The sequence below is a fragment of the Phalangium opilio genome, unplaced genomic scaffold, assembly GCF_054372755.1.
Source record: "Phalangium opilio isolate 3A_F unplaced genomic scaffold, DU_Popi_V2 ptg000246l_1, whole genome shotgun sequence".
In the NCBI taxonomy this organism is placed as follows: domain Eukaryota; kingdom Metazoa; phylum Arthropoda; class Arachnida; order Opiliones; family Phalangiidae; genus Phalangium; species Phalangium opilio.
The window spans coordinates 2735651-2750457 of NW_028324225.1; the positions used below are offsets into that span (position 1 = coordinate 2735651).

Here is a 14807-nt window from a genome sequence, read left to right on the forward strand (position 1 = left end):
ATTTAACAATGTTAAGCCTTTTCCAAAATATTGACGTTTAGCTTCATTGACTTCTCAAATGATATACCTTTTCCAAAAGATTACTAATATGTTAGGTTAGGTTTGGTTAAGTTAGGCTGGTAATATTTTTTAAATCATTTAACAATGTTACGCCTTTTCCAAAATATTGACGTTTAGCTTCATTGACTTGTCCAATAATATGCCTTTTCCAAAACATTACTGTTATATTAGGTAAGGTTTGGTTAAGTTAGGTTAGTAATATTTTATTAATCATTTAACAATGTTACGCATTTTCCAAAATATTGAGGTTTAGCTTCATTGACTTCTCCAATAATATGCCTTTTCCAAAACATTACTGTAATGTTAGGTTAGGTTTGGTTAAGTTAGGTCAGTAATATTTTATAAATCATTTAACAATGTTACGCCTTTTCCAAAATATTGACGTTTAGCTTCATTGACTTCTCCAATAATATACCTTTTCCAAATCATTACTGTTATGTTAGGTTAGGTTTGGGTAAGTTAGGTAAGTAATATTTTATAAATCATTTAACAATGTTACGCCTTTTCCAAAATATTGACGTTTAGCTTCATTGACTTCTCCAATAATATACCTTTTCCAAAACATTACTGTTATGTTAGGTTAGGTTTGGTTAAGTTAGGTCAGTAATATTTTATAAATCATTTAACAATGTTACGCCTTTTCCAAAATATTGACGTTTAGCTTCATTGACTTCTCCAATAGTATACCTTTTCCAAATCATTACTGTTATGTTAGGTTAGGTTTGGGTAAGTTAGGTAAGTAATATTTTATAAATCATTTAACAATGTTACGCCTTTTCCATAATATTGATGTTTAGCTTCATTGACTTCTCAAATAATATGCCTTTTCCAAAACATTACTGTTATGTTAGGTTTGGAGGATGTCTCTTCCTCTTTGGAGCGGTTATACACTTCAAGTAAATGTATCCCTTATGGAATGAAAAAGTAAATAAATAAAACCATCAAATACTACTCAATTTGAGTCTTTTTGGGTATGCAATATTGGGTTAATTGGAATAGGAGAACTGGGAATTGGGTTAAAGAAAGTTTGGGTAAATGGGGATTGGGTGTTTTAAATTGCTTGAAATGGGGGGTAACCTTAATTAGTACCCAAAAAGTTATAAGTGCAATATGACCTTTAATTTTTCATATATTTACGTACAAAATATAAAAACATTAATTGGCTAAAAACGTTTTATAAGAAGATAACTATAGAGGCTTTTTAGACCAAATTACTGCAATGATTTACCGCCAAACTCGGCTACATTTCGGTCGAATGGGATTCTGTCAAATGGGTTTCGGTCGATTGGGTTTCGGTCGATTGGGTTTCGGTCGAATGGGCCAGGAGCGGAGAAAGTATGTGTTCGTATTTACACTTTATTTGCATTCTAAAACGTTGTAGGTTACGAAATTCGTGGTTTCTCCTGTCCTCGTGAGGAATCAGGTACACTGTCGTATCTGAAATATGTACTCTCTTTTTACCGTCTACTTTTATGCTTCCCGCTTACTTCGTTAATAATAAAAGGGATTTCATACGCTATGTCATCTAGTCATATACCTAACCTCCCGAACACGTGACGTGGGTTTCAACCACCATAATCACATGCATTTACTTTAACTCGCCCCAAAATCGTTGTATATAAGGAAGTCAAATCATATATTATAATTATAAAAAACGTCTTGGTTTGGACCAAGGCCGAAAAAACAAACGATATGTGTGAGGTTTATCAATTGGCTGAAGTTTCAGATATTGCAATTTTTTTAGTTATTTTTATCCATTTAATCCTTAATCAATATTAAATTCAATCAACTGATTTTACTGTTAATCGATCTATTCCCTCTAAATTAATTGAAAAAATTACATATCTACGCTTTTTCAAGAACAATTACATTTTCCGAAAACATTTTATCATGAAATTAATTATTTTGAAGGGAGTACGTGTTGAGGGATTTAATATTGAATATTTGAAATACTGTGTCTAAAAAGGCCAAGCGAACTTTGACATAATTCGAAAGGAAGATGTAAATATTTAATAGTGGATGCCAAACCAGGGTGTTGCACGAATTCATACATTTAATTTCGTATATCGAAATGCTACATTTCTAATGTCGCGACTGTGAAAGAAAGGTTGCACTGCAATTTTCATCTTCGTACTTTATACTTTCTTGGGGGTTAAGTTAAGTGTGACCTTCTTCGTTTAACTGGTAATGAATGGAAATGAATACAAAAGCCATTGGTACTGAAACGTATTTCTTTTTATGTAATCTTTACCTATACCTTTGGTTATATTTATACCGATATCATATTTTTCCAGTGCTACAGATAGCTACTTACTAACAAAAACCACACAGGATAAACGATGTTGCTTTGTCTTAAGTATACGGCATTCGTTTATTAACTAGTCTGAACAAAATAAATTTAAATTATCATATTTTTTTTAACATCAGTCTTCTTAGCAACTTACCGATTTAAAGGAATAGCGACGTAATTTAAAAATTATCTCAAATCTAAAGAAAACCTTACTTTTTTGAGAGTATAAACTCTTCTGATTCCAAATATATGCTTGATTAATATTTAAATATGAAGGAAAACACAGAAAAAACACTTTGAAAACTTGAAATTTGGGGGGCAAAAGCAAATTTGCGGAGAAGATTTTTGGCGGGGTTTCTCCTTGCTACGTCACTCACGGCATCTCGCGGAAAAGCCAAGCGCGCGCGCCCGAGACTCCCGAGTATACCAATGCCGCGCGAATCTGAATAAAATAGGCTTAACGCGGCGCTGAGACACTTATAGGCGTCACGTGAGCGACATCAAGAGTGAAAGTTTCTCCTTACTACGTCATCAAGCGAAACAAAATTTTAACTAGGCCTTTTCCAAACACTAAACTTTGATTGCAATTTTACTAATTTCTACGAAACCAAATACAAAAGTAAACATATCATAATAAACTAGATTTTTCAAGGATTTTTTTAGCATTATAAGTTTGTGGGTGACGAAAATTATGTCGCTAACACTTTAAGTTTTTTTTTTTTTTTGATGCAAACTTGAAAATTTGTCAAGCCAGCAACAATTAAAACTATGTCCGTCAAGTGCTTACACGAAATCCCTTCAAAATAATTAATTTCATGATAAAATGTTTTCGGAAAATGTAATTGTTCTTGAAAAAGCGTAGATATGTAATTTTTTCAATTAATTTAGAGGGAATAGATCGATTAACAGTAAAATCAGTTGATTGAATTTAATATTGATTAAGGATTAAATGGATAAAAATAACTAAAAAAATTGCAATATCTGAAACTTCAGCCAATTGATAAACCTCACACATATCGTTTGTTTTTTCGGCCTTGGTCCAAACCAAGACGTTTTTTATAATATCTGTTACTTCAGTCTTAATGTAATTAAATTTTGAATAATTATGTTTGCTTTACCGTCATACATTTGGGGTTGATCTATTTCTAATTGCTTAAAGAAGTCCTTCAGTATCGTTAATTACATTTAACTTATATCCAATAACATTGATTTCGATAAGCATATAATGTTGCACTTTATTTATGAAAGAAGCTTAAAAACGACGGTATTTGAAATATGGAAGAAAAATATTTGTTTCGTACACTGTATACGTATACAGTGGTGTCGAGATCAGACCAACAGCTTCCTTTATGTACAACCCCCAATACTGCCAACGGGTGATGTCATACTAAATTATACAGGGTGTAAATAAATGTTTAGAATTCATGTTTTATTGTATGCAAGTGACAACGAGTGACAAGGTACAAAAAGAATACTGGAGAATGCAACAAAATATTTTGAAGCACTGTCCTACGATTAGTCTTAGAACGTGGGCCTCAAATTGCAACCTCTTAACTGTTTGGTAAACACCTCAACGTAAATATTCGACGTTTCTACCATTGTGGTTTAGGCAATCTTCCAGACGACTGTCCATGTCTTGCAATACATTTGCAAGCAGTAAACTCATGACGCATGGTAAGACTAATGGTATTGCCGTCTTGGGAAATCCTCGTCCGTTAAGGCTTGATGTAGGGGGTATGATAATGCCAGTAATGATGCCCTTGTAAACTGGCACAAACAGTAGAATGGCTTAGTGCAACTTCTTGTTCCACCGCTCTACTATTAGCATGAATTGGCTTCAAAACGTGCTACGATGTCAAAATCTATATCCTCATTACAGACTATACAGTCTCTTCTACGTTCATGATCTTGCACTACCGAAATCACGAAGGTGCTCGCCAATGTCGGAAAAGGTGCTTCGCACCGGTTGTTGTCGGTGTCGAAACCGTTCGGCATAAAGCACTGCCTTTAGTTGAACGTTACTGCGACCTTCACCCAAAAAAACATCCTGTCCAATTTGTCCTGGTTAGAACAGGTTGGCATTTTGCTAGGAAACGAGACTAACTACTGTAATTCTACTACTTAGCTCCTACACTGAAGACCCTGTATATCAAAAGGGACCGGAAGTACCTCAAAGTTGAGTTTTCAAAGATTGCCAGATTGAGCAGGTCATGGGATTTAAAGTGATGAAGGTCGCTTTAACGTTCAACAAGTGACACCGCGGTATGTTTTTGGTGCTCCAATGTCCTCACCCGATAGGTCCAAACAATTACCATCCTGGTTTTTCGGCTCAGCGTTGCGGTATTGCCGGTTCCATTAGAAATACAAGGTCTGTAGGGTTACAATTGTAACAATACTCCTGTTAAAAAGGCACACAAACTGTACCCCCGCCCCCTCCCCCCAAAACACTTTTAAATTTCGCGCCTTTTCAATGGCTCTCTTTTCAATATGGGAAAAATGATTTTAAATTTTTTAAGTGTAAGAATTAAACAGGAAAATGGAGGCTGAGTGAAAGATAAGTGTAGTTTTAATTATAATTTGTTACTTTAATTATAAGGTATCCATGAATTTACCAAAAACATTCGTGTTTTGGGTTAATTTCACATTAATTATACTTAATTAAGTTTAATTTAACGGTTTATCTAGTGTGGATTTAGTTTATAATACAAGTTTCAATGAAATATTAACTTTAATTGCAATTACTCTAAAATAAGTATGCGCTTTTGATGTATTTTAATGATGAATTAAATTAATTCGAAAGCGAAATAGGAAACATCTGTGGCTGTGCGAAAAACTTGCGTTGTTTTAATCTTAATTTGAGCGCAGTTCGGGAGAGTGGATTAAGCTTAAAAGTATAATTTATTGGAATTTTTTACCCTAATTGGAATATTTTGTGCAGTTTAACATTTTTGCCACAGTCATTATTTTACCCTAAACTTTTGAATTTCGCGCCAATTAATGTACTTTAAACATAGTTGAAATTAACTGAAGTGTGAAATAGAAAACATTGGGATTTACCAACGGCTTGGGTAGTTTTAATCTTAATTAAACAGTTTATTTAAAAGTTATTTGAGCTTTTAATCCAAAAAATGAATATTTTTGGTTTAATTTCACGTTAATTATATTTAATTGATTTAAAATTAACGTAAGATTGTATTTCGGCAGTGTACATTTAGGTTATAAATGACTTTCAATATATACTTAACCTTAATTGCAATTTTTAGTGGGTTTTGACTCTTATTTTACCTTAAACTTTCAAATTTCGCGCCTATTAATGTACTTTAAAGATAATTTAAATTAACTAAGTATGAGATAGAAAACATGGGGCTATACTAACAGCTTGTGCAGTTTTAATCTTAATTAAGTATTTTATTTCAGAGTTACTCGAGTTCTCATCCAAATATGTATATTTCATGTTTAAATTAACGTTAATTATACATAATTAAGATGAAATTAATGAAGGATTGAGGTTTGGCAGTGTTGATTTAGCTTATAAAATGAGTTTCAAATCACCTTAATTGTAAAGTTTAGAAGAGTTTTTCATTCTTGCCAACACAATGTGTTAAACTTTTATCATACCACGTGCTAAATTTGCGGTAACATAAAAATCATCTATAACATATGTTAATGAATGATGTGATTCTATAGTTTAGCAACTTTGGCTTCAATAACAGTAATTAAATTAAATACCTAAACAATTCATAGCAATTTAGACAAATAAATGTGAACTGTGGAGATAGCCAACAACGTAACCCTCCGTTGCTGACGTGGTTACGTTGGAAAAATCTGCGCTGATGTAAACATGGAAATTATTTGACTAATTAAATTACATAACGACACTGTCCTCCTGGATTAATCAGCACCACTGTTACTTATATTTATGAATTAACAAAATCCACTGTTGGTAACAAATAGTTAAGCTGCGCTAACGTAAACATCACGACTCTGCAGTAGGGAAAACATATTAAACTTTTTGTCATCTTACGAGTAGTATTTTGAAGTTTTCGATCTTTTCACAGGGTGAAAAGCATTATCTTTATTTCAACACGTTAATAATTTGAATAGGTATGCCATTTATTGGAAGCGCACACGGTAAATACAGCATAAAAAGCCTAGTGTTAACCCGGTTAGGCTATGTTTCTAGCATAAAATTGAGCAGACTATACACAGGATTCCAAAACAAATGAGAGCTGGAAATCAGCCTTTTTAATAATCTTTAAAGAGTAACTAAAATAGGGTAATGGCAGCCCTCTGCCTTCGACTGTATTAAGCTCTATGGGGAAATAAGATGGGGTGCTATTAGTCTATACAACTTAAGCCTTGGCCGTAAAGAACGTTCAAAAACTTACTTTAAATGATATAAAAACCTCTGTTAACTGTAATTATTTACCTGAATTACTTTTCTAGACGAAAATTCGACCTGATAACGACGTATTTCTTATTAAGGGTGCTACAGTTAATTAGAAAATACATATAAAGGTGCTCAAGCTCGGTTGAAATACCAAAGTAATTTGTTAGCGTCCACTGCTAAGAAATTAGGAAAATCAGCAAGAAAGCCAACATTTGAAATATGTCAACGTAACTTGTTAGCACCCACAAACCTAGGCCCTTCTAGTTGTCAACGAGAACGAAATGTAGAATTAGGTTTAAGCGTGCTATAAGGTTAGGCTGACTTCTGGCCCAAAAGTAATTTTTTGACGTACTATCTTAATTAGTTAAATTACAAAAATTAGAATTCATTAATTAAAAATCGAAACACGTAAGTTTCCCATTTAATAAATGCTTGTTAATTTAGAAGTATTGCGAAAACTAACTTCGCTATACTTTTCCCGTATGACCTATGACCATTTCGTTAAAAAACCGAAAATTTTTTAATGCTTTTTCTATGGGACGCTAACCCTAAAAGGTGTGACTTTTTCTTTAACATTACGGAAGGGTGTCATGTCATATCTACAAGGGCCTACCGGCCCTGTAGAATAACAAGATAAAATCCCTATCAGTGGATCCCTTATCATTGAGACCATTCATTTAGTTTTTCTTCGACAAATATGATAAGACACGCCAACGGGGATAGATAACCTTATCTTGAGTGGCCATCATGAGATTACAAGGCATCATGAGATTACACGCCAATTTTCCCCACCAGTCAACGCCAAGTCTGACATCACGACTTTCACGCCAATATCTCACGCCAGCCCATGGTAATGGGCCAGAAGTGACACTTGGATACTACTTTTATTTACCTGAACTACTTTAATAGACGAAAATTCAACCTGATAACGAAGTTTTTGCTATTATGGGTGTTATAGTTAAATATAAAATCCAAATAAAGTTGTTCAAGCTCGAATGAAATAACAAAGTAATAATTATGCGTTGCGTTACTTTCGTCTGCTATAAGCACGCACAAACCAAGGCCCTTCTTGTTTCCAAGGCGAACTTAAATGGAGAAATAGGTTTAAGCGCGCTATCAGGTTATGCTGATATCTGACAAAAAATTGTGAATGACCCATACTTAGACTTCAATTATTAAAAAACATAACAGGTAAGTTTCTCATTCAAAAAATGTTTGTTAAAAGTATTCCAAAAACTAACTTCGCTGTAATTTTTCAATAAGGCTTGTCTCATTTCAAAAACGGAAAAAAAAAATTATGTTTTTTCTATGGGACGCTAAGCCTAAAAAGCTTATTTTTTGGTTTAACATTACAACTGGTGTCAAGTCTTAATTACAAAGGCCTACTGGCCCTGAAGAATAAAACTGATGTTCAACTTCTACTTGTGAGCGCTCAATTGAGAAACCTCCCAAAATACTCAAGACTGTGATAACATATTTCACAATCTTATGGATTTATTTTCTCTCACAACGCTGCACGGACTAGAATGAAAAATTGAGAAAAATTTTCGAATATTAGGCCGCGAGCATTTAAAACTAATATGTTACAATCGTCAAAAACAAATGAGAATAAAAACTGGTTGCTTAGCAATGAGTGGTTCGAGTTTCAAAAACAGTCGACAAGTCATCGATCCCGAAGTATGTTTTTCCTCCAAAGAAAAAGAGAGCCATTATCCCTGCTCTAATTCCTTCGTAGCTTAGGAAAACCACTTAGACTTTCATGGTTCAACGGGTTACAATATTCACTCATGCCACAAATTAAAACTAACATACCTGAGCTAAAGCTCGGAAAACGAGTTCAAACGCGCAAAGGATTTTATTAAGATTTCCTTCAAATTATTTATTTGGCTGCTCACATTGTACGAGGCACAATCCCTAAATTCTACACGCAAAATGAATACTGTGTGGTTGCTATGTTAAAATACGGCGCAACTTGAGAAGGAATGAAATTACCTGAATAAGTTCATTCTTCTGCAATTGTTCCTTATACGAGACTGCGTCGACTACAATTGGGAAATTAAAAACTAATAATGATGAACGACGAAACAGCAAAATACTATAGAGCACCCTTTGGTAAAGTAAGTAAAAACATTTCAAAATTCAATGTTGTTCAAAGATATTGTTACTAGTCACGGACTTCTTTGAACTAAGATAATTAACTAGATTAGTTCAGGGCCGTCACCAGAGGGGGGTCCGAAGGCCCGGCCCACTCTGCAGTTGGTTTGGCCCTCCCTATGAAATTCAAGGGGGGAAATATGGGCCTAAATATACGTTTGGTAAAAGACAGAGCAACTAGTTTCTGCGATAAAAAGTTAAATGCGATGTGACTGGTGTGAAGTCTTGGAATTTTTAAAAGTAATTTTAATTCTGCTATAGATGCTTAGAAGATTTTTACCAAAATACAATTTTCACTAGAAGAATTTGCTATTTGCCTGGAGGGAGGAGAGCACAGAAAATGTTCTTATTGCCCTCCAGGCAGCTTTTTTCCTTCTATGAGTGATATGAATCCTCCATGTGTGAAAAGCAGCTATATCAGGCTGAGAAATAAGCAATTTTATTTTAAACTGGATCCGTGGTCTGCAGAGCCAAGGTAGTTAAAAGCTGGTCGCTTACCATTTTTAACTTTCAAATTCGGGCTTTTATAATTAAGGGTCAAATTATATTTTCTTGACAATATGTGCATAGCTAATGTATAAGCACTTTGAAAGGTTAAGATATGAAAACAGACGTAATAGGAGGTAATTTCTAAACAAGTCTCTATCTAAGTATACAGATCAGAATCGTATTATCGTCGTCATCATCCCTTCGAAAAAGAAATATTCCAAATCCGAAAATCGGCGTATGCAGCTGTTAGTGAAACATTGCAGTGAATAAATATCGTGCGGGTTCATAGTGCGATCAAATTGAATAGTTGCGTGGATAGCCGTCAATTTTAGACATGAGTCTTAATAGTTGTAAAATCCAACTAAAACCGAAACCCGCTTTAAAATCTAAACAGAAAGCAGACTCTAATCACTAACGGGCCTTAGTCATGACACGACTCTTTCCGAATAAAACTAAACCCGAAAAAGGATTGAGCCATGATGGTGAATCCCCTATTTCAAGCTCGATATGTGGTACAAATGATATTAAAAATTGGTAACCATATTTGTAATAAAAAAGCACGGAAATTCATCAAGTAACCTGTACGGTAGGATTTCACTTTGCGACACCTCATCAACTATCAATTGTTTTTGACTAATTAGATCACGGGGAATTCATAAAATATACTGAAAAAATTTCTAGTACGTCGCAAGTATTTTGAAAAGTTTTTAAACTTTTAAATTTCATTCAATATTGCAAAGGGGACTTCAACTAATTGAAGAACTCGCGACGGTAGTATGACCATAGAATATTAAAGACCCACATAAACCATAGAAAAGATATTTTGAAAAAGGGGTCAAATTCTTGGGAAAATTAACAAAATGTAAGCAAAAATATTTAGGTAAGCTGTTAGTTATGTCTCAAAGTAACAATATGTAAGCAACAACACTTTGGAAAAGGTGTCAACCTAACTTATTTTTGCTAACATATCGTTACTTAAACCAATAATTTGACACCTTTCCCAAACAATATGTTGGGAAACAAATTTGGAAAAGGTGTCAAATTATTGGTTTAAGTAACCATATGTAAGCAAAAATAAGTTAGGTTAGGTTAACACCTTTCCCAAAATATTGTTGCCTATGCTACATATCGTTACTTAAAGCAAAAAATGACACCTTTCCTGAATATTTTGCTTAAATTTTGTTTCTTCCACCCAGAATTTGACCCCTCTTTCGAAATATTGTTTCTATTGTCTATCAGAGATGAATTGTTTCAGTAGTTCTTTAATATTTATTTCATAGTTATACTACCGTCGCGAGTCCTTCAATTTGTTGAAGCTTCCCCTTTACTATTATTACAATATTGAGTGCAGAATGCCACTAGTCTCAATAGTGGTAAGAACCTAAAATTTAAAATTTGCGGCAGGCTTGGAATTGTTTTTTTATTTTTTATGAACTCCCCTTGGTCTAACTAGTCAGAAACCAGTGTTAGTTAATGGGGTATCGTAAAGTGCAATCCTACCCAGATGGACTCTGTAGTCACACTTTCACAGGGGTTTAATAGAGAAACTAGGGTTCTAAATCGGTTAATTACCATGGTAATTTACCTGCGTAACTTCATTTTCGATTTTCTCGGTAAATTACGAAAAGGTAATTACCGTGGTAATTTACCTCCGAATTCTCCATTTTTATGGAAAATTGTCTAAAAGCTCTGGCCGCAAATAAAGTCCATTTTCTTTGGCCCTCCCGTGGCCCAACCTAAAATTTTAAGCTGGTGACGGCGCTGGATTAGTTTCAGCCTTTGCCCTTCATACACTACAGCTGAGTACATTAACTTTTTTTACCAGTTCCCACCATATTTGATTTTAAATGACCGAGGAGAGAAATCTGGTTACATGATCAAATTTCTGCATGTTTTGCAAATGTTTCACAATTTTAAGTAATTAGTGGTCTGCGTTTATGATATTCATAGTAGCCAGAATCATGGAAATGTTTTTTTAGCGTTACACTTATCCCGAATGTTGAAAAGTTTGCGGGATCGAAAGTTAATAATTCGTGGAATGGGCTACTAGGAATGCTCCAGAGAAATGTATAATTCCAAATAAATTCTGAACATAGAATTCATTCTCGATAATAAGAATATGTTAACAAGGTTTAATCTTCTTTGTAGCGAAATTATACGGTTTTGTGTTAAGGCTTATATAGTGTAAATAGCATACTATGTTATTTTGTGGTTTAATTGTTGTGAGTATGATTAAGGCGTGCTGATTCGAAAATAATTTCGCTTTGAGTCTTATACCGAGGTTAAATGCCACGTAACATGGAAGGATTCGTTTAGAATCCAAGTCTTGCCATATTCTTATTGTAATACGAGTTCGTTCTTGGTCAATTTTATTCATTAATAATTGAGTAAATGTTTCCAATAAACAGGAGGGAGATTTTTCACTTATCCCGTTGGTATTAACCACAGATCGTTTCAATTCCTTTGTAACTTCGCACCCCTTTCTGAGTTCGAAAACCCAAATATTATTCGGAACAAACCAATCAAATGAAAACAATATTTTCTCTGTTGTCAATAAATGGGTAACTTTTCTTTCCCAATTTCCACAATTAAATTGTAACCAAATACGTAAAGCTTCACTTTCATTAAGTTTACAAGTTTTAGGCGTTGATATAAATTGAATTTAGATAATTGTGGGGTGTGTTGGTGTCGTTCTGATTATTTACATGACGGGTAAACTAAACTCTCAATATGGCGAAGTGAAATCCGAACTACCCTTCATGTTTTTGCTGCAATGCCTTCTGGGAACGAGTAAGAAGTAATAATGTAACACTGTACATTTCAAAACTAAAATTAATTTCAATCTCAGGTCCTCAAAGTTTAAAATGTAACGGGGTCGCTCGTTTTCTTTCGGTCTCGTGGAGTCTGGTGTCTTTCGTTCTGTTGGTTTTCGTATCTTCGGAAATAACGTCGCAGTATTCGAGCAAATCTGAAGCACTTCCCTTCGACACCATCGACGATGTATTTCACTTTCCCAGCGCGAAGCCCTTGTTGTCGAAAAACACGGCATTTACTAGTTTCATTCAGGTCAGGTTAATACAAGATTTCCGCGTTACTTTCTTATTCGGTAAATAAAAGTCCTTCGCAGGGTGACTACGTCACAGCCTTACAGCCTTGCATTAATTATAGGAAAATAGGAAATTTACAATTGCTTTATAGAAAATTATAGGAGATGTTTAATTAAAAAAACAGGAAAATATGGGAAAATTTCCATGGAAAAAATAGCAAAATATAGGGTGCAAATGCTTTGCAAGTAATAAGACATGATTTACAAACCGATAGTTCATAAGATATGTTCCATAAGTTTATCACTGGTTACTGAGAGCTTGACATAAGGTGGCGTAGGTGAAACGGCATAGATTCTCGTAAAGCGACGCCTGGTGAGGCGCTGTCAAAAGCTTAGTTCAGACTAAACAGGAAGATTGACTAGAAAACGGTGTGTAGTCAATTCTCCCGTCGTTTTTGAACTAGCTCTCATTAAGTCACTAGCATTTCGAAATATCGGAAGCGTCATACTTATGCAACATATATCAAAAAAATTCTGTTATAACTTTAAAACGTCACAGGATCCGTGACAAATATTTTTAGATGACTTCATAGCTTTAGCTACATACCTCATGGAATACTAAACTAAAACTAAAAACACGATCGGAAAATCTGAATCACAGAAGCGTTAACTAGTATTGTAAACCCATGGTCGCTGACTGTTAGTAGATAATGTAAAACGGCATTACTGTCTGTCAAATTGTTTGAGTGACATGTAATAAAACCAACAGTGATAGCGCACAAAATATTTAAAATAATAAAAGGAAAAAAAGGAATATTATCGATATTATAGGAACTCAAAGGAAGACATTGAAAAAACTATAAAATATAGGAAACGTGGTTTCGTTGTGGTTATCTCTTGTTTAAAAAATCTTGTTTTTTTTTTAATTCTTTTATTGTCGATTTAGAAAAATGCACTACATAACACGGCATATGCTGAAGTGGTAAAACGAGCAGATGCCAATCCAGATTTCTGTTACCAGACATATGGCCCTTTAATGGAAAACGATGACATTCACTCAGGAATTGAAAATCGAGAAATATTTATCGTTTCTACAGAAATTCTTCACTGGAATATTATCAAGACACGGTACGCAAAGACTGGAAGTTGCAAAATGAAACTAAGCCAGCCTTTAACGATAACGTATGGGGTGTTGTGTTTCAAGAAAAACATTTCTCAAACGCTTTTCAAGACCGTCAACAAGAGGTTAGTGTCTTCCTCGAAGTTTTAGATTCGTGGTTTAACGACCATATTTGCCAGGTTGCGCCAACTGACCGAGGGCGATTGCTTCGAGGATCTGAACCCGTCTCTGAAAAACGAATTGCATCCCTGTCAGAGAACAGAAACCCCTGATGCGTTCGTCGTAATCAACGTCTCCGCTTTTATGGTCATTTTACGCGTCTGTCTCTTCGGATTCTCCGCATCCATCGTCACTCTCGTTCTCGAAATATACGTTCACATGTTGAAAGTTATCATGGTAGCGCCATAGCTCATGCGAGTAAGTCCCTTAGAACGATATTACTCCATAAAAAGAAAGTATAATAAAAAGAACAGTGTCTACAAAACCATACCCATCACCCACAGAATCCCTTTTTAACCCTTCTCCTGTTTACTGAGCATTTCAACTACTGCAATAGTTGGTTTGACCATAGCATCACCTATTGCGTTTACAACAAAGACTTTTTTCGTCGCATAATTATTGTTTCTATCGCGAGTCACATGGCTAGACCATTGTATCAACAAAATTTTATATTTAATGGTATCGACACGCTACAATAATCATTGTTGCTGGAAATTAAAAGTAAAACTAACAAGCGATAGTTCGGAAAGTGCAAGCTCGGAAAGAGTTTTCTCAAGCAGTGTTCAAAGTTCTCTGCCTTGCTGAATATTGCGGGTCTTGTCTTTTAAATGTTTCATTTTCGAGAAAATAACTAAGGCATATTTTATTGCAAACTAAGTAGTATTGAGTCTTATAGGGATATGAACTGTTTTTAACATGGGAAGATTATTTTAGAAACCGAGTCTTACCATATTCTTACAGTAATACGACTTAGTTCTTTGTCAACTTATTTAAATAATAATTGAGAAAACGTAATGAATACACAGGAGGGAGATTTTTTACTTACACCTTTCATCTTAACCACTGATCCTTTGAATTCCTTCGCATCTTTGCACCCATTTTTGTCTTCGAGACTCCAAATACTATTGGGAACAGACCAATCAAATGAAAACAATATTTTCTCTGTTGTAAATAAATGGGTAACTTGCCTTTCTCATTTTGCATATAAAAGCGAGATCAAAAAAGAATAAAATTTCACTTTCTTAAAATCAGTCAATAG

At 34.4% G+C, this 14807-nt stretch overlaps 1 long non-coding RNA gene across 1 annotated transcript; it reads right to left on the bottom strand.

Annotated features, from left to right (window-relative positions):
* Positions 1 to 3758: 3758 nt before the first annotated feature.
* On the bottom strand, positions 3759 to 7361 carry LOC149611349 (uncharacterized). The gene is made up of 2 exons (XR_016376378.1): positions 5903 to 7361; positions 3759 to 4720 (listed from the first exon to the last, which is right to left on the bottom strand). It is a non-coding gene; the product is annotated as an uncharacterized LOC149611349 (long non-coding RNA).
* Between the last annotated feature and the right edge of the window lie 7446 nt (positions 7362 to 14807).